The sequence below is a fragment of the Lactuca virosa genome, chromosome 1 (assembly GCF_052849685.1).
Source record: "Lactuca virosa cultivar CGN04683 chromosome 1, Lactuca_virosa_CGN04683_v6, whole genome shotgun sequence".
Classification (NCBI taxonomy): domain Eukaryota; kingdom Viridiplantae; phylum Streptophyta; class Magnoliopsida; order Asterales; family Asteraceae; genus Lactuca; species Lactuca virosa.
The window spans coordinates 180882714-180906307 of NC_136426.1; the positions used below are offsets into that span (position 1 = coordinate 180882714).

Below are 23594 nucleotides of genomic sequence, written 5' to 3' on the forward strand. Positions count from 1 at the left end.
TGTCTGATCCACCCCTAAGATTCACTTGGCATGCCCCCAGTTATGTGTAATTAAAATTTTATTAGACTGTTGATCCTAATGAGTCTACCCTAAGTCCACAACCAAACAAGGAACAGGTCCTAAGGCGGACTCACCATTTCTAGGTCAATCATTCCTTAATTACACATAACTTCGAGGTACACCTAAAGAATCTTAGAGTTACCAGTTGTAACTTGTTTGTAATACCAAGTAGTGAGATTCAATGAAATAAAATGCATGCCTATTTCATTGATAAACCTTTTAGTAAATATCCTTACCATTTATATACACATGTATAATTTCGCACTTTAGTGAACTATTCTTGGTGTTTCTGTTAACGTCTTGGAGACGGAGTTATGGTAGTGGGTAGAAGTAGGTTTTGTACGGGCGTTAAAATTTACACATCATGTTGCTCGTGCGAGAATAGGGGTAGAAGAGATAATTAATAGACGCCTAATCCTATAATTACTTATAGGGGTGATCCTTATTAATTACGTCTATAATCACGTAGTGCATATCAGTTATACATAATTTGAGATAGAATAGACTTTCGAATAAATGACTCTACTCTAAGTCCACAACCAAACAAGGAACAGGAAGTAGAGCAATAGTCATAGATTCTGAGTCTATAATATCTTTAATTATGTATAACTTTGGCGTATGCACTCAGTTATCATAGGCCTACTAATAGAGGTCTTTAGTTTTCACATAAGTTGGTTATAGTATCACCAAATACTCCTATAGTATTTTTAGGTGTTTAGATTCGATTCTTAAAGTATTCCATGTAGGGTGTAGTTAGGTTGTTAGATTTGTTGCCCATTATGACTATCCCCCAGTATATGCAAGTCACTCCTCGGACAGATATAGTTGATCAGGCTATATCCTTCCCAGACTTGATTTACATATACCAAGGCATACCCATAATGTACAACTCCTCTTCTTTTACTTTATGTTCTTCTAGTTATGACACTATGTGAGCATGTATGCATGTATTTACACTTTTAATAAGAAACCATTCATTTTCTAAAAGTATATTTATTTGAAAAATGCACAAATCAGAGACTATTAGTCCCAATTGTGTTTATAGTTTGTATATCTTATGTGGTTTGATATACTTAATTCACTATAAATTGTGCTCTGATACCAATCTGTCACACCCCCAAACCAAGGATGGCGGAAACGTCCGGGGGTGGAGGACTTCATGTATAGTATCATAACAACAATTGTAATAGTAATTCAAGCAAACCCAACCAACATATATATAATTGAAAAAGTTACATCATTGTATGAATTACATGTTTACGAATCAATTACATTATGTTGACAAAATATGAAATAGTAGACGTCTTAGCGTCCCATCCTCAAATGCACTTGGTTACCTGTTTAATGATTTCCTGAGAATACAAGTTGTTTGAAAAAGTGTCAACACAAGGGTTGGTGAGTTCATAAGCTTTTGTTTGGTATTATTAAAAGCCTTTCGTTTGTAAAAGTAGTATTTGTGTTAGAAAATCCAATATTTTCCTTAATGTGTAAATGTAGTCTTAAAACCCAAAGACCGAAATGTACAAGTAATTTGTCATATTTATAGTAAAACAATGCAAGTTTAAATCGACATAAACTCGTTAAATTTTAATGAAGTTCCCGTAAATTCCAATGTTTATTAATACTTTATGTGAGTTTATTATAACCATACTATGACCAAGGTTGCCTAAAACGACGTTCTTCAGGCGTCGGAAATTTTATGACATTTGTCACCCCAGACCTATCGGTCTAACTGTTGCATGCAGTTTAGGTGTGGGTTTGTCAAACCCAATATAGATCTATACACAACTATCACGCTCTCCCTCAAGGAGACTCTGGTTACAATACAGGACTTAATGGTAATTTGAAGTAAATGTCTCACAAAGTCATTAACGGAATTACGTGTTATGAAAACTTGGTACCGTATGGCCGTACCTTGCTTAATGAAAATATCCTTTGTATAAATGTACCCTTTTTAAATGTATGTGTTATGTAATGTCTCACAGAAGTCATTAACGGAATTACGTGTTATGAAAACTTGGTACCGTATGGCCGTACCTTGCTTAATGAAAATATCATTTATATAAATGTACCCTTTTTAAATGTATGTGTTATGTAATGTTTCATAAAGTCATTAACGAAATTACGTGTTATGAAAACTTAGTACCGTATGGCCGTACCTTGCTTAATGAAAATATCCTTTGTATAAATGTACCCTTTTTAAATGTATGTGTTATGTAATGTATCATAAACTATACCTATTATAGTTTATCAACCAAGGGTAGTACGTAGTAATGTATGCAAACTATATTCAAAATAGTTTATTAAATGTTTGAATGTATCGGTTGTACTTTGATTATAATCACTTGTTATTATTTATATTTTATATGTCCAAATCCATTTGTAAACTGATGTGTGTCTAAATATTAAGATAAAATGTCATATATTGCAATAACATATAATCACATAAAGATATACACCTTGCTCAACATGTTACAAGGTGAAATGAAATTGACAGCAACTTTTTGTTGTATACAGTTTCTGTTACTGTTCTTAGAAATTTATAGAAAAATCATCAAAGCTCCAAATCCAAATCCGCAAATTCTGAGAGTTTGGAATATGAGTCTAGTTTGTTCGTAAATTTTATCATGATTTTTAGTGATCTCTAACAGAGGTGAAAATGTTCATAATCACAGACTGGTCCGGGTTTGCCTCTGAAATGATAGGCAGTTTTGTAAAAATCACCATAAATTGTAGAAACATCATATGGAGATGTGCAAGTAGCCATTTCAAAGCTAAGAGTTTGAAATACTTGCACCTGGAACAGTTTTGAAAACTAAAATATTTAAGTTGACCAAAACAGTCCGTGATCGAAGTTCATCTTTTCTGATGTAATCTGATAGAAAAAGTTTAATTGTGTTCTTGATGATTTTACTTGTATTACCCCCTTAAAACTTAAGAAAAACATGTAAATGTAGGGGTATGAACTCACCCTATGTGGTTTCAGTAGATGAAAGTAAGAGAGAGGAAGTGTTCAACCCAAGAACACTAAGAAGATGTCTTGATGATTCGAGAATCTAACACCGAATAAGATGGAATTTGTGTAATATATCAATGATTTGAGTAGAATGGAGTGTAATAATTATATGAATGATGAATATACTTACTAATTGAAGAAAGAAATCCCTGGAGAAAGCCTTGAAGTTCTTGAAGTTGAGAGAAAAGATGATAGAGTTTTGGAGAGTGTTCTTTGGTTGCTAAGTGTAGAATGAAAGAAGTTAATGAGAATGAGGAGAGATGACCAATTCTCCAGCTCTTAGAACGTGGGAAGAGCTGGAGATTGGGTGTAAAGGTCCACTAAGGTGACAAGGGGTAGTGGGAAAGAGTGGCTAATCATAGAGAGAGGTGGTGGTGGTTTGCTTTTGCCATAAATTAAGGAAAAACAAATATTCCCTCAATAATTAGTTCAACCACTAATTCTTTTAATATATTTTTATAAAAACCCTGGAGATTTATATATTTTGGGGCCTTAGTTTATAAAATAAAGTTTTGGGTGAAAATCCCACGTTAAAATAATGAAAAACGAAGTTAAAACGAAGTTGTAGTCGAAAAACCGGTAAAAAGGGGCCGTCTGCGAGACCTCTCGGATGGGGGCCGAGACTTCGGACCCTCGCATGCGAGGCTGCTGTCTGATGGCTTCGGATTCGGTCTCCTGAGAGGCTTCAGCTTCGGTCCTGATGAGAGGCTTCAGATCCGAGGCCTCGGATGAGAGGCTTCGGTCCTGAAGTTTCCGTTTTGGGTCCTTAAGGCTATTTTACCCGTTTTTACCCCGTTTCAAGTGGTTTTTGACCCGGTTAAGGGTCGGGATGACCCGAATGATTCCAAAAAGTTATGGGAACTTTTAAGAGAGATTTGGGAGAGATTTCAAATAGAAAGAGATAGAGTGAAAACGATTTAGAGAGATTTCGTTTGTGATTAATTTGAGTGTCCGGCTTCATAACGCAAGGTTCGTAAACCCCGTTAAACCGTGTTTTAGTGTCGTACACACTCCCGATGAGTGTGCAATAATGTTTTATTGTTTTGGTTCGTTGTTTAGCACTGTTAAGGCTAAGGAAAATCAAACACATGAACTTTCCAAATGATGATTTCTCATTAAAATAGCGAATTGTATAGTGATTACATAACGTAAACCCTAACATACAAGGGTTATTGGAGTTGAACGGTTTGACTTGTTGACTTTGTTTGACTTTGACTTGACCGAAATTTGACGGTTGTCACAGTGTATGTCGAACAACCTCCAGGTTTCGTAAATGAAGAATTTCCTAATCATGTTTATATATTAGATAAAGTTGTTTATGGGTTAAAACAAGCACCAAGAGCTTGGTATGCAACTCTTACCAATTTCTTAAAACAGTCGAAATTTAAACAAGGATCAGTTGACCCGACATTATTTCGCAAGAAAGTTGGCAATCATCTAATGCTTTTTCAAATTTATGTCGACAATCTTATTTTTTGTTCTACTGACCCGCCTTTGTCTAGTGAATTTGAGAATTTGATGAAAAGTCAATTCGAAATGAGTATGATGGGAAAAATCAACAATTTTCTTGGTTTGAATATTCGTCAAAATAGAGAAGGCATTTTTATTAACCAAGAAAAATATATGAAGAATTTGCTGGAGAAGTTTAGAATGACAAATAGCACGAAACTGAGAGTACCAATGGCAGTTGGAACGAAGCTTACTCCTTCGTTAGATTCACCTGTTGTTCATCTTACATTGTTCAGAAGCATGATAGGTTCGTTACATTATTTAACTACAAGTCGACCTGATATCATGTTTTCTGTTTGCAATTGTGTTAGGTATCAATCGAATCCAAGAGAACTGCATTTAACTGTTGTGAAAAATATTTTCCGTTATCTCAAAGGAACAATTTCGTTAGGATTGTGGTATCCTTCGAAATCAGGGTTCTTTATTCAGGCGTTTTCAGATGCTGATTTGGGTGGTTGTAATCTTGATAGAAAGAGTACAAGTGGAGGATGTCAATTGTTAGACGGGAAGCATGTAAGTTGGCAATCGAAAAAGCAAATTTGTGTTACAATTTCAACTGCTAAAGCTGCGTATGTTGCAGCTGCCGCTTGCACTTTGCAAATCATATGGATCCAGAGTCAGTTACGTGACTATGTAATAAATATGAAAAAGATTCCATTGTATTGTGATTCACAAAGTGCCATACGTATTTTTCATAATCCAGTACAACATTCAAAGACGAAACATATTGCACTTCGTTATCATTTCATTAAGGATCATGTGGAAGATGGCAACATTGAAGTACATTTCGTGAAAACAACTAATCAGCTTGCTGATATTTTCACGAAACCATTAGATGAAAAATATTTCCTTAGAATTTTGACAGGTTTAGGGATGATAGATGCAAGATCTGTTCCTGGACAAAATTCGAAAGAATGACAGGTTGAAAATGGCGAAAAAATGTCGATTCAGAGGCAAAATGACTTATTCAGAGGCTGGTAGAATGAACCATTCAAAGGTTACTGTTCATGTTCAGCGCTTCGACACGCTTCGTTTTCGTGATTTGGAACTGAAAGTTTTCGTTAGTTTGGTATATTCTTAAATTTTGTTTTTTCTTTTATTTTTCATTAATTTATATTCATTTTCGACAAATTGGAAAAACCAAAAATATTTTTGTTAAAATTTATTCCTTTTCGAAAAATCAAAAATATCAAAAAGATTTTCTTTATTGTTATTTGCTTTTATTTTCGAAAATTCAAAATCGCTAAATTTTCTTTATTCAAAAATATAAAAACCAAAAAGATTTTTGTTATTGTATTCTTTGTTCTTTGTTTAGTTTTGCAGATTTCACGAAGGAAGATTTACAAGGGTTATGCTTGCATTTCTAGGGTCAGGTATACTTTCGAAACTTTGCACTAGTTAGGATGTCCCTAGAAGCATGTTGCAACATGTAGACCCAAGCCTCCATTGACTCAATGTGTGATTTCAAAAGCCTTACTGAAATTTTTCATTACGAAAATTTTCTTCCCAATAAGGCTTGTATTCACATTAGTGTACTGAGCTACCTAACTCTTCTCATTTGAGTTAAGAGTTTTCTGCTTGGTCCATTCACAGCAGAGGTACAATTGATTTCCTGAAACAATCTTTTTCATCTCAAAATTCTAACACAATGCACACACAATGACATATGTCCAAGAGGTCTTTGATCAAACCAATCAAGACTTAGACATATCAAAACTGAGTGTTTATGATCTGAATTCATGAGGCCGTGATGAAAGTGAAACCCAATTTTTCGTAGCCTCAAAAATGAATTGACGAGGAACTAAGTTCTAGATTTTCACGAAACATTTGTTTCAGTACCAATTTTTCGTATACTCCAAATCATATTCTTTCGTTATGAGAGGTCTTGATGAAATGTTCGAAACCCACAACATTTGTTACACAACAGGATCCAGCTAAAACAATTTTTTTTCTTTGAATATGATTTCCGTGTGAGTATCAATTCATATCTTTAGTCATTTTTAAAATAAATCCAAAGCATACTCGTCACTGATTACACTGATCAAACAAGCAATTTATGTTACAGTTACTCACCTTATGATTAGGATGATATGTAACGAAATTTTCAAAAGCCACCCATGAAGCCTTGAAAAAGAAGCCCTTCGATACTTCTCTACAAGTATTCGATTGTAATTCACGGGAAACCACACAAGCTGTTGATAATCTCTCTTGATAATTAACGAAGCAACCTTTGCCTAATGTTTAACTGCTTTTGTGTCGAAATTTTATTTTTCGTCATCACAGATCCCAATTTTTTGTTAATTCACTTCTTATCTCATTCATTGGTACACTGCACTCACGAAATCCTTGAGGTTCTGAGTAATACCAACTCAGGCTGAAGATTTCGTAAGTCTGGCATATGACTTCGTTTCTAAACAAAAAAAACGAAAGAGCCTGTCACACCCCAAAACCGGAACGGCGGAATCGTTCGGGGGTGGAGGACGTCATGTTTAGTATCACGATATATGTATATGGTAAGCAAGTAATGAACAACCATTTCATTCCGAAAGAAAGTTTTTACAATGTGTGTTCCCAAAACATAGAATTCATAAACAAATAACAAAACAAGACTTGAAGCTATAATGCTCCATCTTCTGAATTCCCAGCACGAGCACATGTCTAATAGTCTCCTGAGAATACAAGTTATTTGAAAGAGTTGATCAGCAATTAAGCTGGTGAGTTCATAAGATTTTAGTGATGCGAGTAAGTTGTAAAGTGTTGTTAAAAATGTAGATGTAAAATGGTGTAAGTTGTGAGTTCTGTTTTGAAAAGATCGCCTGTTCCTCTAGAAAATCCTATATTTCCTACTTTGATGGAAGTTTAAGTAAAATAACACTACAACCCTTTCTATGGGTACTAAGTGGATACGAGTTATATAAGACTCAGAGTAAACAAACAATCGATTGTGCTCATCTGCCCTAAGCTCACAACCAAACGAGGAATATAAATTAAGGCGGATAGCACACATCCCATTGGTTGTTAGATCATCGTCGTATATAACCCTAGTGTAAACACATGTTACTCATGGAGTTAATTGTAATGGTTCCTTTGTATCTAATGAAAAGTTCTTTAAGAAAACCCTTATTTCTTATAATAAAATAGTGACCACAGTGACTACTTTTATAATAGCTTAGTTTATACTGCTATATATAATCTAATATCGGATAGAAAGTTAATTGAGTGAATTTGCCCTAAGCCCACAACCAAACGAGGAACAGGAAGTAAGGCGGAAAGCACGCATCCAACTACCTATTGGGTATTAGTTTTATATATAAGCATGGTGTATAAACTAAGATATTATAGAGTTACCCACCTAAGGTCCTTTAATTGTACTGGTTTAATAAAATGGATTAAACCCTTTACTGGGAAGTTTCTAGTTTTGTATACCAAAAGTACTGATTTTGGAAAGTATGTTTTGTACTAGAAAAATGTGCTTTGACTCTGTGTCCTATAACCTGACCCATACCTGGTACCCTTATGATGACTTAATGTATACTAAGCATACATATATATAGAATCGGGTAGAAAATAGATTGGGTGAATTCGTTCCAAGCCCACAACCAAACAAGGAACAGGAAATGAAGCAGAGAGCACACATCCTATTACCTGTCGGACTCTATTGGTATATATATATATATCATGTGATGTATACATTAAGGAATCATAAGACTAGCATTATGGTTCTTTCTTCTAAACGTAGCCTTCTACGAAGGCATCTTCTGTGATGTGCTAGACTCGACTGTTCAGTTTGTCGATTGTAAAAATGTATATTTTCACTAGTTTATAACTATCTTGACTCGAAAATAGTTTGAGTTTGACTTTCAAGTGGTACTGTCACTTTATGAAAGTAATGGGAAATGTAAGTACACAGTTGTCGTTTATAATGACATGCGGATGTACTAATAACCTAAAAACATATTTGTTTTATTATGGTCATAATGTGAAGGGTAGAACCCCTACTAAACGCTCTCCCTATCAAGAGATTAAGGGAACCAAACGCGACCTCTGCAAATTCTTGCAAGCCGTGTAATTCACATTTGTTATATGATCATGTATACCCAATATAACTATCACCTTTTGTTTAAAACAATGAGTTAGTGATTCATTGGTATAATTAGATCCTGTATGTATTCTCATGCTATAGCAACCTAACTTGTTTGTTTTGTACTGTATCTTGTACGTTCTGTTTGTTTCTCGTAATTGTGTGTTCTCTCTGTATGGTATTGTTTGATTCTCTTCACTATAAGTTATGTATGGTATTGTTTGATTCTCTTCACTGTGTGTTTGACTCATGTATGAACTGACTCTTTGTGTGATTCATTGTACTAGAATTAATGAATAGCATTCTCCTAAACTATACCTATTATAGTTTACTAATGTTCTACTTGGACTGTTATTGAAAAGACTCATTTATCTACTAAGTTATGCTTGTACTTTAAAAACGGAGTTTTGTATAACTATAGAGTAACATAACATTAAAGAGTTTTGAAATGTTTTGACAACTTATAAATGACATAAGTAACATTTTGAAAGATGTTTATATCAAACATTTACATAATTATCATTGTGTTCAACTTGTATTCCCCCCCCCCCCCCGCCCTTAAAACAGTTAAAACAGTTAAAAGATTCATTACGGGGTATGAACTCACCTGATGTGGGTGATTCAAACGGGTATGCGTGTAAGGATGAGAAGTTCCACGAACGAAGTCCCGAGACACAATAAGTCCTAAATGACATATAAGGACACATAATGACATGAATATAGTGTTTATAGACAACTATATGAAAGGAGACACCTTCCGGGACTAGGAAACACCTTGACCAAGTGTTGGAATCACATGTGATTCATCAAAGGAAGGTAGAATGGCACTCACATGAGTTTACGGTGATGGGTTTACAGCCCATGGGAGTTTACGGCCGTAAAATCACGGTCAAACATGCTAAAGTGTTGGTTTGAATGCTAGGGAACTTTAAGGACTTTTGATCTTCACTTGTATGAAGAAGACCACCTCAAATGAGGCTTTTGATGAGTTTACGGCCCAAAGGAGTTTACGGCCGTAAACTCATGGTCATTGTGAACTTGAGTGAAGTTTAAGGTCCTTCAAACATCAAGGAAGGGTTCTGGATCACTTGCCTTGCATCTTATAGGGTTTATGGCCAATACATGCATTAACATTGAGTTTACGGTCCTGGAAGATCTTGGACCGTAAACTCATGATCTTCATGGGAAAAGGCATGTTTTAAGTCTCTAAGCATGGATACTAACTAGCTATGAAGTGTAGGGAAGTATACTTACGATCTAGAAGCTCGAAATGGTTGATATTGGCCAAGAACACTAGTATGTGTTCTTGGTGTTCTTGGTGAAACTTGAAGATCTAAGAAAACATGATTTCCATTGATGAATCATGAGGATGAAGCTAGTTAAGAAGGATTAACAACTAACTAGAGAAAGAACACTTACGATTTTTGAAGATCAAGTATGAAGAATGGGATGATACTTGAGAGAAAACTCATGTGTTCTTGAGGTGAAAGTGAAGGAATGAAGAAAAGTGAAAGAAATGAACTAATATGGAGGAGTTTACGGCCTACATGAGTTTACGGCCGTAAACTCCATGTTTACGGTCGTAAACTCCACAAGATGGAGTTTAGGGTTTGAATCTTGTACTGTGGCCTTTAGCAAATAAATCCAACACTTATTCCTTAAGTGCACTAGGATAAAACTCCTTAGAAAGACCTTTAACAAGGCTACAACTCATTACCAATGAGTTTGACTCTCCGTTGAGTTGATTAACTGGGCCTTAAAAGCAAAAAATTTCCGGGTTGTCACATCATCCCCCCGTTATATGGAATTTCGTCCCGAAATTAGCTTTCTTAGCATTACTACTGGGGTTGCACTCCTCTGATTGTCGGAATACTTACTCGTAGACCTGGCAACGTTGCCCTGGTGTTTATGTTTGGATTCGTACTTGGTCCATCTATCACTACCTCGTGCATACAAGTCGTATATAATTAGGGTTAGTAAGACGGTCGGATGTGCGACTCTGCCCCAGGTCCACAGCCAAAAAAGGAACAGGAGATAGCGCGGAAACACACATACTAAATCTGCGTAATCATAATCATATACCACCCTTGTGTATACCCTGAATAGTGATAGGTGGGATGTATTCGTCCTTAGCCTCTGTGCTCGAACTTGGTCTGTTGGACGAGTGGTATTTCTTGACGGTTTGCAGACATCTGACGATAAGGCTTCGGAGGACAAAGTACTCCTCGCACGAGTATTTCGGGGGTTTAGAATACGAAAGATAAAACTGAGGTTTAGGTCGGACTTTCGATACGAATGACGAAAGTTTCGAGAACTTGCCGATCGAGGCGATATAAACATATGAACTCAGTATGGTGAGGACCACGCCAACTCATGACGAATGAAAGTAACGGACTGTTTACTGAACAAAGTTTTGGTCAAATGAAAGAAACGTCTGCTATACGATGATGTATCCCTTGTATGCTCGATACTGTACTCCTAGTATGTTCGACAATGTACTCCTAGTATGTTCGAAAATGTACTCTTTGTGAATGTTCCCGTGTTTCCTGATTTCCCTTTGAGGTTAACACTCCTACGTATCGTACCGCTATGTGCGCATACATACAAACGAGAGTGCTCTAATAATTGGTGGGGATACTTTATATCATGATCCTCCTTGATACCACTACAATCGCCTGCCATATACAAGTTATGAATATTTAAACTGAACCAGGCAGTCGACTAAGTAACCATGCCTCAAATCCTCAACCAATTAAGGAATGGGAACCTAAGCGGAGTCACTCACTCTAAGTCTGCAACATCTTAGTTGTTCACAACCCTAATGTATATGGTAGGCCATAATAGCTTCTCTAAAGGATCTTTTAGTTTTCTTGAATATTGTGACCTATTTCAATATGTGAGTTATTATAATTACTTTTAGGTGTTATCCCCAAACTTTAATCTTATATGGATATATAAATTAATTTTAAAAGTAATTACCATTTCGAAAACGTACCGCTACTCGTCGACGACTCCGGGGTAGATTCCCTTGCAGTGATCATCAGAATGCGTCCATCCACGCCTGAGTTCCTTTTTATCGGGCAGCCCCTCTGATTGTGTCCGGTCTCACCACAGCCATAGCAGGCTTGGTTTTCTTCAGCTCCGGGGACATGGGAGATCAGTTGAGTCGGTGTCCTGCAGAAACGGACTGTGTGTCCCCTTCTATGGCAATTCAGACACTGCATTTCCCGGCATACTCCGGTGTGGTGAAAGTTGCACTTTCCACACTTCGGCAGGGTTCCAGCATAGAGACTAGCAGGTGCTGGAGCAGTAGGCGTCGTAGCGGCATACATAGTACTCGCTCGTTGCTCTTGCGGGGTGTCCTGTGTTGTTTGCTTCTTCTTCCTCTTGATCCCCGACTTCTGATTATAGTCCTCTTCCCTCGGTGGTTCGGGAATAGGGACTTTTACACCATGGCGGACTCCGTGGTCGATGAGTCGCTGAGCCAGGAGTTTAGCACTATCGAACGTGGCTGGGTTAGAAGACAACACATTTCCTTAGGTCGGAGCAGTCAGACCCCAAATGTATCTTTCTATCTTCTTGCTCTCCGGGGTAACCATCGCGGGACATAGAGCTGCTAGCTCGCTGAACCGGTCAGTGTAGGTCACTATGTCTGAGCCGACAATAGTGAGATCCCACAGTTCTTGTTCCAGTTTTTGAATTTCGCCTAACGGGCAGTTTCCTCCCGCATTAACTCTTTTAGGTTTTCCCAACCTAATGAGTTAGCCATTGATAGGGTCAATGACTTAACATGGCTGTTCCACCATGTTAGGGCCTTGCCAGAGAAGGTGCAGGCAGCAAACTTCACTTTGCTTCCTTCTGGGCATAAACAGATTTCGAAGATCCACTCTGTTTTCTCGAACCATTGCATGAGAGAAATGACTCCTTCAGTCCCATTAAAGGACAATGGCTGGCAATTGGTGAAGTCCTATTATGAGAACTCTCTCAAGCGCACGAGGACCTTACCTCGAGTAGAATCAGTAGGCGTTTCACCTCCACTAGTACTGATGTAGTGATATTGAGCCATGGTTGTTGCCACAGTCGCAGCCACTGCAGCGTTTATAGCTGCCATATCGATTTGCGAAGGAGGCGGCATTGGAGTTATCGGAGTAGTGCGTCTGTTAGATCTACGAGGAGGCATCTTTGCTAAAAGAATACAAAGACGAGACAGAATAAGTCTAAAGCAATGGGCACAATCCGAAAGCTGAAAAGACAAGGTTATCCTAGTTCTGGATGTATCGGGTCCTGACTTCCACAGGGTTCTACAAATAATTCATAAAAGAGTCTATAGCTAATGAACTCTATGAATTTGAAACAACTATCCTCGAATGAATATCTGTTTCCTGAATAACTGTTACCAGCTGCATGTAAGAAAATAATCGTAACATATAATGTGAGCAGTGTTTCCACTCGCTCATTTAACTACCCAGATTATTATTTATTAGTGTGACGTGTAAGACGTTTTGGTTACTTCGGCTGATCCCTCTTTGAAAACATCTCATGAACTTGTCCTTGTTTCTCCTGGACTCTTCTGTTGTCTACTATGAGGAAGTGGTTACATTTACCTGGGTTGGTCGTGCGAGAATGAAAGTGACTAAAGAATCTATGAGCTTTAAGTTAACTTTATGGGGTGATCCTTACGGTGTCCTCCTATAATTGTACAATGTATACAAGTTTGTATATAATTGAAGATTAAATAGACCTTTGAATAAGTGATCCTACGTCAAAACTATACCCTTAATAGGAATGGATAGCGAAGCGTAGACCACAGATTCTAAGTCTATAAGATCTTAATTATATATGAAACTTTAGGAATATACATTGCAAGATTATAGACCTATCCGTAAGGGTCTTTTAAGTTATCACATAAGTTATTTATATGGACTAAAATACTCTTATAGTATTTTAACGTAATGTACTTGTTCTGGTGTTCTCTTGATTGGTGTTCAGGTAAGTTTTAACACTGTTGCAACACCACATCATTCCCAAACACATGTCGGTCACATCTCGAATGAATATAGTTGATCAGGCTATATTGATCCTAACTATGATTACATAACTGTTCAGGTTGACGACAGTGTCCAACCTTTAAATACTTTAGTTATGTTCTCCTCGTGACACTAGTTCTATTTTGTACATGTATAAGCAAGTAGGTATATTTTTATAACCTTATCGTTATGCTCTAAAAATATATCATTGTCCAGAGCACTTAAGCCCCATTGTATTTATAGTTGTATATCTTTTATTGGCTGATATACTTAGTTCACTATAAACAATGCTCTGATACCAATCTGTTACACCCCAAAACCGGAACGGCGGAATCGTTCGGGGGTGGAGGACGTCATGTTTAGTATCACGAGATATGTATATGGTAAGCAAGTAATGAACAACCATTTCATTCCGAAAGAAAGTGTTTACAATGTGTGTGTTCCCAAAACATAGAATTCATAAACAAATAACAAAACAAGACTTGAAGCTATAATGCTCCATCTTCTGAATTCCCAGCACGAGCACCTGTCTAATAGTCTCCTGAGAATACAAGCTATTTGAAAGAGTTGATCAGCAATTAAGCTGGTGACTTCATAAGATTAGTGATGCGAGTAAGTTGTAAAGTGTTGTTGAAAATGTAGATGTAAAATGGTGTAAGTTGTGAGTTCTGTTTTGAAAAGATCGCCTGTTCCTCTAGAAAATCCTATATTTCCTACTTTGATGGAAGTTTAAGTAAAATAACACTACAACCCTTTCTATGGGTACTAAGCGGATACGAGTTATATAAGACTCAGAGTAAACAAACAATTGATTGTGCGCATTTGCCCTAAGCTCACAACCAAACGAGGAATAGAAATTAAGGCGGATAGCACACATCCCATTGGTTGTTAGTTCATCGTCGTATATAACCCTAGTGTAAACGCTTGTTACTCATGGAGTTAATTGTAATGGTTCCTTTGTATCTAATGAAAAGTTCTTTAAGAAAACCCTTATTTCGTATAATAAAATAGTGACCACAGTGACTACTTATATAATAGCTTAGCTTATACTGCTATATATAATCTAATATCGGATAGAAAGTTAATTGAGTGAATCTGCCCTAAGCCCACAACCAAACGAGGAATAGGAAGTAAGGTGGAAAGCACGCATCCAACTACCTATTGGGTATTAGTTTTATATATAAGCATGGTGTATAAACTAAGGTATTATAGAGTTACCCACCTAAGGTCCTTTAAATTGTACTGGTTTAATAAAATGGATTAAACCCTTTACTGGGAAGTTTCTAGTTTTGTATACCAAAAGTACTGATTTTGGAAAGTATGTTTTGTACTAGAAAAATGTGCTTTGACTCTGTGTCCTATAACCTGACCCATACCTGGTACCCTTATGATGACTTAATGTATACTAAGCATACATATATATAGAATCGGGTAGAAAATAGATTGGGTGAATTCGTTCCAAGCCCACAACCAAACAAGGAACAGGAAATGAAGCAGAGAGCACACATCCTATTACCTGTCGGACTCTATTGGTATATATATATATCATGTGATGTATACATTAAGGAATCATAAGACTAGCATTATGGTCCTTTCTTCTAAACGTAGCCTTCTACCAAGGCATCTTCTGTGATGTGCTAGACTCGACTGTTCAGTTTGTCGATTGTAAAAATGTATATTTTCCCTAGTTTATAACTATCTTGACTCGAAAATAGTTTGAGTTTGACTTTCAAGTGGTACTGTCACTTTATGAAAGTAATGGGAAATGTAAGTACACAGTTGTCGTTTATAGGGACATGCGGATGTACTAATAACCTAAAAACATATTTGTTTTATTACGGTCATAATGTGAAGGCTAGAACCCCTACTAAACGCTCTCCCTATCAAGAGATTAAGGGAACCAAACGCGACATTTGCAAGTTCTTGCAATCCGTGTAATTCACATTTGTTATATGATCATGTATACCCAATATAACTATCACCTTTTTTTTAAAACAATGAGTTAGTGATTCATTGGTATAATTAGATCATGTATGTATTCTCATGCTATAGCAACCTAACTTGTTTGTTTTGTACTGTATCTTGTACGTTCTGTTTGTTTCTCGTAATTGTGTGTTCTCTCTGTATGGTATTGTTTGATTCTCTTCACTATAAGTCCTGTATGGTATTGTTTGATTCTCTTCACTGTGTGTTTGACTCATGTATGAACTGACTCTTTGTGTGCTTCATTGTACTAGAAGTCATGAATAGCATTCTCCTAAACTATACCTATTATAGTTTACTAATGTTCTACTTGAGCTGTTATTGAAAAGACTCATTTATCTACTAAGTTATGCTTGTACTTTAAAAACGGAGTTTTCTATAACTATAAAGTAACATAACTTTAAAGAGTTTTGAAATGTTTTGACAACTTATAAATGACATAAGTAACATTTTGAAAGATGTTTATAACAAACATTTACACAATTATCATTGTGTTCAAGTTGTTTCCCCCCCCCCCCCCTTAAAACAGTTAAAAGATTCATTACGAGGTATGAACTCACCTTATGTGTGTGATTCAAACAGGTATGCGTGTAAGGATGAGAAGTTCCACGAACGAAGTCCCGAGACACAATAAGTCATAAATGACATATAAGGACACATATTGACATGAATATAGTGTTTATAGACAACTATATGAAAGGAAACACCTTCCGGGACTAGGAAACACCTTGACCAAGTGTTGGAATCACATGTGATTCATCAAAGGAAGGTAGAATGGCACTCACATGAGTTTACGGTCATGGGTTTACGGCCCATGGGAGTTTACGGCCGTAAACTCATGGTCAAACATGCTAAAGTGTTGGTTTGAATGCTAGGGAACTTTAAGGGCTTTTGCTCTTCATTTGTATGAAGAAGACCACCTCAAATGAGGCTTTTGATGATTTTACGGCCCAAAGGAGTTTACGGCCGTAAAATCATGGTCATTGTGAACTTGAGTGAAGTTTAAGGTCCTTCAAACATCAAGGAAGGGTTCTGGATCACTTGTCGTGCATCTTATAGGGTTTATGGCCAATACAAGCATTAACATTGATTTTACGGTCCTGTAAGATCTTCGACCGTAAACTCATGATCTTCATGGGAAAAGGCATGTTTCAAGTCTCTAAGCATGGATACTAACTAGCTATGAAGTATAGGGAAGTGTACTTACGATCTAGAAGCTTGAAATGGTTGATATTGGCCAAGAACACTAGTGTGTGTTCTTGGTGTTCTTGGTGAAACTTGAAGATCTAAGAAAACATGATTTCCATGGATGAATCATGAGCTAGTTAAGAAGGATTAACAACTAACTAGAGAAAGAACACTTACGATTTTTGAAGATCAAGTATGAACATTGGGATGATACTTGAAAGAAAACTTATGTGTTCTTGAGGTGAAAGTGAAGGAATGAAGAAAAGTGAAAGAAATGAACTAATATGGAGGAGTTTACGGCCTACATGAGTTTACGGCCGTAAACTCCATGTTTACGGTCGTAAACTCCACAAGATGGAGTTTAGGGTTTGAATCTTGTACTGTGGCCTTTAGCAGATAAAATCCAACACTTATTCCTTAAGTGCACTAGGCTAAAACTCCTTAGAAAGACCTTTAACAAGGCTAGAACTCATTACCAATGAGTTTGACTCTCCGTTGAGTTGATTCACTAGGCCTTAAAAGCAAAAAAATTTCGGGTTGTCACAGAGCCCATCTTCCATGCCGAAGGTTTTTGGTCTTCTATACTTGTTACTCACGAACAGTCTGATGTAACCATTTAGCAACTTGACCCGATTTTCAAGGTGCTTTATCTGACATAACGACTGTAACAGCTAGTGGTGCGATTTTCAAGGAAAGACGTGGCTACAGAGTTAATGAAGTCGGTTAATATTCAATTGGGGATACATATATAAAGGAAATTGATTCATCATTTATACTTTACGCGATCAAAAACTCTCAAAAGCACAAAATGCCCTAATTGTCTTCTGTTCATCAAAAGCTCTCAAAACTCATCAATGGCTGCCACACAAATCACAAACACTGACGAAATTTATTCGAATCCAATCATGAAGATCCAAAGCACTAATTACCAAGTTGAGGGTAATGTTTCTCTGTACCCTGAGGAATTAAAAATGTTGATTGTTGCGCTTCAACACTCGGGACTTGCTACGGTGATGTTTAATTCATTCGCAGTACCGATGACTTGGCTGTCCATGGCTGGTTCAACTGCTACCTACAGCAAAGCCATGGATGTCATCACGTTTAACCTAGTGAATGATAAGAAGTTCAAACTAACGAAGAAGATCTTTTCCAAGATTTTGGAAATCCCCAATTCACCACCGTTCTTCAAACAAACCAATGCACAGATAATTTTTACGTTCAATGAGATGGGTCATCAGCCACCACTCACCAAGATATGTGATTTCTAGAAATCTAGTCTTCTGTGAATATGGAATTTCTTATTTGGAATTTATCTTCGTTGCTTGACTGGATGAAGTGTAGGTCTTGATAAGGGTAGACTTGAAGTTTATGCAATGGTTGTGGGTTTATACTATGATCTGAATGTAGATTTTGCTACTCAGATGTGGAAGGAGTTTATTAAGAGCCTGGAAAATATGCATGTGGTGAAAGGAATCTCATGTGCAAGGTACTGTAGCTTAATTTTAAAGTATGTGCATGAGAAGGAGAGTATTCAAGTTTCTGATGAAGAGCCAAAGGCTGAGTTCTTAAAGTATCATTTTCCAAAATCGGTGGAGGATGATGCAGATGAATTCCCCAGTATTGCTAGAATCCCTGATGGGATGTTGAATAAAATTGATCCGACAAACCCAGTTTTGGTTAGGTATTTGAAGACTGTTAATCCTACTATGGTTACTGGTGTTTTGTTGCCTGATGATGGATCTTCAAAGAAGTTCAAGAAATCAAAGAATTCGACGAAACCTGATGAAGTTGTTGTTGCTGAAAGTTCGAAAAAGGCAAAATCTAAGTCTCCTAAGAAGAAGAGTGCTGAAAAGGAGAAGGCTGAAAAGAAAGTTGAGAAGCCTGAGAAAGTTGTTGATGAATCTTCAAAGGAATTGATTCCTTCGAAATCGGGTGTATTAAAAAGACTGAGGAAGTTATCACAAAAACAAACCTCATCTGATGATCAGACTCTCACTATTCGTAAAGCTTAGTTAAACAGGAAAGGAGTAAAAGTTTGTGAGATTCCAGCACCGGTCTCTCCGTCGTCAAAGAAATGAAGAGCTCAGGAGGTGGCCAAACACATTGCTGAAAAGACGAAAAAGAAAAAGCTGGTGGTTCGTGACGAATCATCCAAAGACGAAATTGCCCCTGATACTCCTTTGGGATCGACTTCTCCAAAGGTATCCATTCCAATTATCACTTCGTCGGTTACACCAATCATAACAACCATGCCAACTCCACTCGAAATTGTGGTAACCAAATCAGTTTCTGAGGAGGTTCCAATTTCTAACATCGTTGCAAACGTATCTGATACGGGTGCACATGTTACAATGAGTGTTGATCAAGCGTCGCAAGGTATTCCTATCTTCTCTACATCTGTAGTTACTTCGACTATAGATACTTCTTTACCACTCTTTGTTACACAACCACAAACTACCTTGATTTCTCTTCCACCATTCATTCAACCTGTTTCAACCATCACAACATCACCAACTTTTGAACACATCCTACAACAGCCTTTCACTACACTTTTCCAATCTCAATCCACAAACCCACCAAAACCAAATTCTGATGATGACACAGACGGAGGAGGTTTCGGAGGAACATTTGAAGATCTACACTTTGATTCGGAAGAGGAGGATAATCCTGATCATATGCTAATGTCGGGAAAGCAGTTCAAGATTCTGAATAGAAAACTCAACTCTATTTTACAATCTCAAGCAGATTCTAGAGCAAAGAATTTGGTTTCAGGGATAGAGGTTGATGTAATGCTAAAGCCAGTGGAGCTTTGTATTTAACGACAATTGGATACAGTTGACAAAAACAATGAGTTACGAGTCAAGGCTCAAGCTGATTCGTTTAACTCTAAAATCAAGGAGCTTCGACATGTTGCAAAAGAACGTCATGTTCTTTTTGTAAAGGATGTTAAGACAGTTCAAGAAGACGTCAACAGGAAGTTAGAAGAAACGAAGACGGAGGTTTCGAAAGAAATTAGTGAGTTGAATACTAGTTATTCTTCACTTCACTCAAAGGTTGATATCATTGCCGGAGTTGTTACAAAGTTTATCCAAACGTTTCAAGCTACTGTACCAACCATCGAAGCCAAAGAAAATGAAGACAAAGATCAGTTTGGGACGTTGAAGGAGATGCTTGGAGAACTTAAAGCACTTGTATCTAAACCTGCTCAGCAATCATTCTTAACTCCTGAGTTTCTCACTCAGAATTTAAACATTCTTGACCAAGCAATACAGAAAGCTGTGGCACCCATTACGAAATTTGCTCAGATGTTGCCTGCTAATGCCCCACCTGCTATCACAGGGGTGCAAGGGGGAGAAAAGAAAGTTAGTGTAGAAAAATCTTCGAAAGTCACAAAAGCAGATGATAAGATGAAGAAAACTGATAAGATTATAACTACTGGTGTTTCATCGAAAGTAGTTTCAACTCAAGTTCCAACACCTATTATTTCGAAAGCCAGTACAAAGGAAGCAATCAAAACGACAACAAGACCCATTGTAACGGGAATTGTTATTGGTTCATCTGTTGGAGGAGGTAGTTCAAGTGCCTCAAAACCAAATGCTTCTGTTACTGAAGCCAAAGGTGATAAAGGAAAAGGGATTTTGATCGAAAAGACGAAGGAGGAGAAGAAAGCTGAAATTGAGGCGGAAATGAAAAAACAGAGGCAAATCCAAAGCATAATGATAATTCGTGAAAGTGATCCACCTGGCATGGATAAGAGAGATCCAAATAAATTGTATAGTTATGAAAACATTGTAGCCAAGGTGGTATATAATCATATGTATGCATTTGAGAAGAAGCCATGTGAACGAAATGATGTTTATGATGGCTCGATACAATATAGTAGAAAATTTCGACAATGAAGATGATTTCATTCATATGAAACTTAGGTTTCAAGTTGTAGTTGGAAAAGAACCTAAAGAGATTTGGTCACTTGTAAAGATCAAGAAGGTTATTAGCATTACAAAAGATGTTTTGTTCGAAAATATGATACAAAATGTTCGGTATCATGTTGTAAGGGCGAACAACCAAGTTTGTGATTTCTCTATTGTTGATTTTCCATTGATGAATCTGAATGATTTGATTCAAGTGTCATTGATCTTGAAAGACTTGGATGCTTTGAAATTACAAGGAACTAACAAAGATGCTTTCAGGCTTGGTCTTGCACATGTTAAAATCTTCATAGACCATTACTATGATTTTCTGCCATTGACTGATGTGGAGTCGGCATCAGCAATGGGAAGAGAAGTGAAGGTTGCATTGGTAGTTACGAAGACTCAGGCTAAACTAAAGAAGTTTGCTGATGGTGAGATTTGTCTTAAGCCTTTGGTTCTTGTATTTTCGGGAAAAGACAAGAAAAGGAAAGCAAAGAGGTTTTTATTCCAAGCTTCAGAGATTGAACGATACACTACATCACAATAAATGAACTTCATTGTTCGTATGAACAATTGCACGAAGAATAACTAAGGGGATAAGACTGAGCTTAAGAAGATTTTGACTTGGTATACGGAGATACGAAGATGATGCACTTCGCAGCACAGATTCTCATGAATTGTGAATTTCGACATGTTTACAAAGGGGGAGATTATAGAGTCAAAATGTCTTGTAAAATGTCGAAGTCTGTGTATTTGTTAGTTTCGTATATTTTTATGTATTTTCTAAGGCACTTTGTTTACGAAGCTTAAATCCATGACTTAGTATTTTTTGTACTTCCAGCCTCCTATAAATAGGGGTGGAACATAGAGTTGGATAAGAGAGTTTTCCCACTTCTACTGTCTAATTTTGTACTTTGTGTTCATTGGAAGTAATATGAGCTAAACCAGAACTTATTTACTTCTCGTGTTCATTACTCTTTTACTCTAATTTTGTTTTCATACTCGTTACAATTATTCTACATAATTATCCTTTATGATTCTGGAATAATCTTTTACTCCCCTTCAAGCTGGAGTGTGGAGGTTATGAACACCCAGCTTGCCAAGTAAGTCACGAAGGGGTTGAGCTCCCACAGGTTTAGTGAGAAGATCTACAATTTGATGTTTACTGGACACATGAAGTGGCAGGATCTCGTGAGATTCAACCCGTTCTCGAACATAAAAACGATTTATCTCAACGTGTTTAGTTCGTTCATGGAAAACCATATTATTGGCAATATGTCGGGCAGCTTGATTTTCACAACAAAGAGACGTAGCATCTTCAAGGTTAACTGTAAGATCCTTCGGTAACCAAGGCATGCAAAGCACCTCGCTAACCGTTGTAGCCATGGCTCGATATTTAGCCTTTGCCGACGAACGTGAAACCACATATTGTTTCTTTTTCTTCCAAGACACAAGAGCACCTCCCAAAAGCAACAAGTAATCGGACCTTGAATGTCTTGTATAACGGCATCCCAGCCAACCCGCATCACAGTGAGCGACAAGGTTAAAACCACCATTCTTGGGTATGAAAATTCCTTGACCGAGAGTGGACTTTAGGTATCAAAGCACACGAAGAACGACATTCATGTGAAATGTCCTCGGGTCATAAACGAATTAGCTAAGGACATTTACAGCATAAAAAATATCAGTTTGTGTGGCATGTAGATATAATAACCTCCTGATGAGACGCCGGTAAAGGGATGCATCAGCTTTGTCGTATTCATGTCATTGGTCAATTTTCAAGTTTTGCTCCATGGTAAAAGCACTAGGGCAACAAAAATGTTGTCCACAATCGGACAGAATGTCCATGGAGTATATATGTTGAAGTTGACGTTTAAGTGGTCCTTGGTTCTTTGAATCATATCCTCGTGATAACCAGTGATGACCATGTTATCAACGTAAATCAAGATTGCAACAAACTTGCGCTTTTCGTTGTAGGTGAAAAGAGAATGATCAACGTGGGATTGTTTGAACCCAATCTCCAACAAGGAGACCGTAAACTTTTGATGCCAAGTACGAGAGGCTTGTTTTAACCCATACAAAGACTTTCTAAGATGACAGACTTTAGTAACTTATTTGCTGCAGAAACCTTGTGGGACTTTCATATAGACCTCCTCTTACAAATTGCCATGGTGGAACACATTATTAACATCCAGTTGATGCAATGACCAATTTCTTTTGACCACAATAGTGATGAGTGTTCGAATTGTCACTAGTTTCGCAACTGGAGAAAATGTGTCATGATAGTCGACTCCTTCAATTTGAGTAAAACCTATTGTAACAAGACGAGCCTTGTACCTTTCGATCTCCCCATTGGGTTTGTATTTAATTTTGTAGACCAGTTTCGAATCAATGGCATGTTTCCCTTCCGGCAGAGTTTCCAATGTCCATGTCTCATTATCTTCGAGAGCTTTAATTTCACGTTGCATGGCAAGGAGCCAATTTTCATCCTGCATAGTTTCTTTGAAGGATGTGGGCTCGTTAACTGACGTAATGGCCGGTAAAAAAACTTGATGATAAGCTAAACATTTATCATAAGAAACATAATTTGAAAGAGGATGTACCGTGGAAGAAGTTCGATCGAGCACAGGTTTTTCATGGTCGATGGTGGGTGGCAACGTGACTTCATAATCTTGCAGCCGAGATGGTGGGATTCTCGTTCTTGTGACTCTTGGGACTTGATGTTAATCATGAAATGTTGAGTTTCAGTTTCAATCGCTACTTGCGTTTCACCTCTAGATCCAACTAAATCAACTGGAACATGTGGAGAGGTGGTCTCA

At 37.2% G+C, this 23594-nt stretch overlaps 1 pseudogene; it reads right to left on the bottom strand.

The window, feature by feature from the left end:
• Window positions 1–22931: 22931 nt before the first annotated feature.
• Window positions 22932–23270, bottom strand: LOC145124776 (putative mitochondrial protein AtMg00820 pseudogene; annotated as a pseudogene).
• Between the last annotated feature and the right edge of the window lie 324 nt (window positions 23271–23594).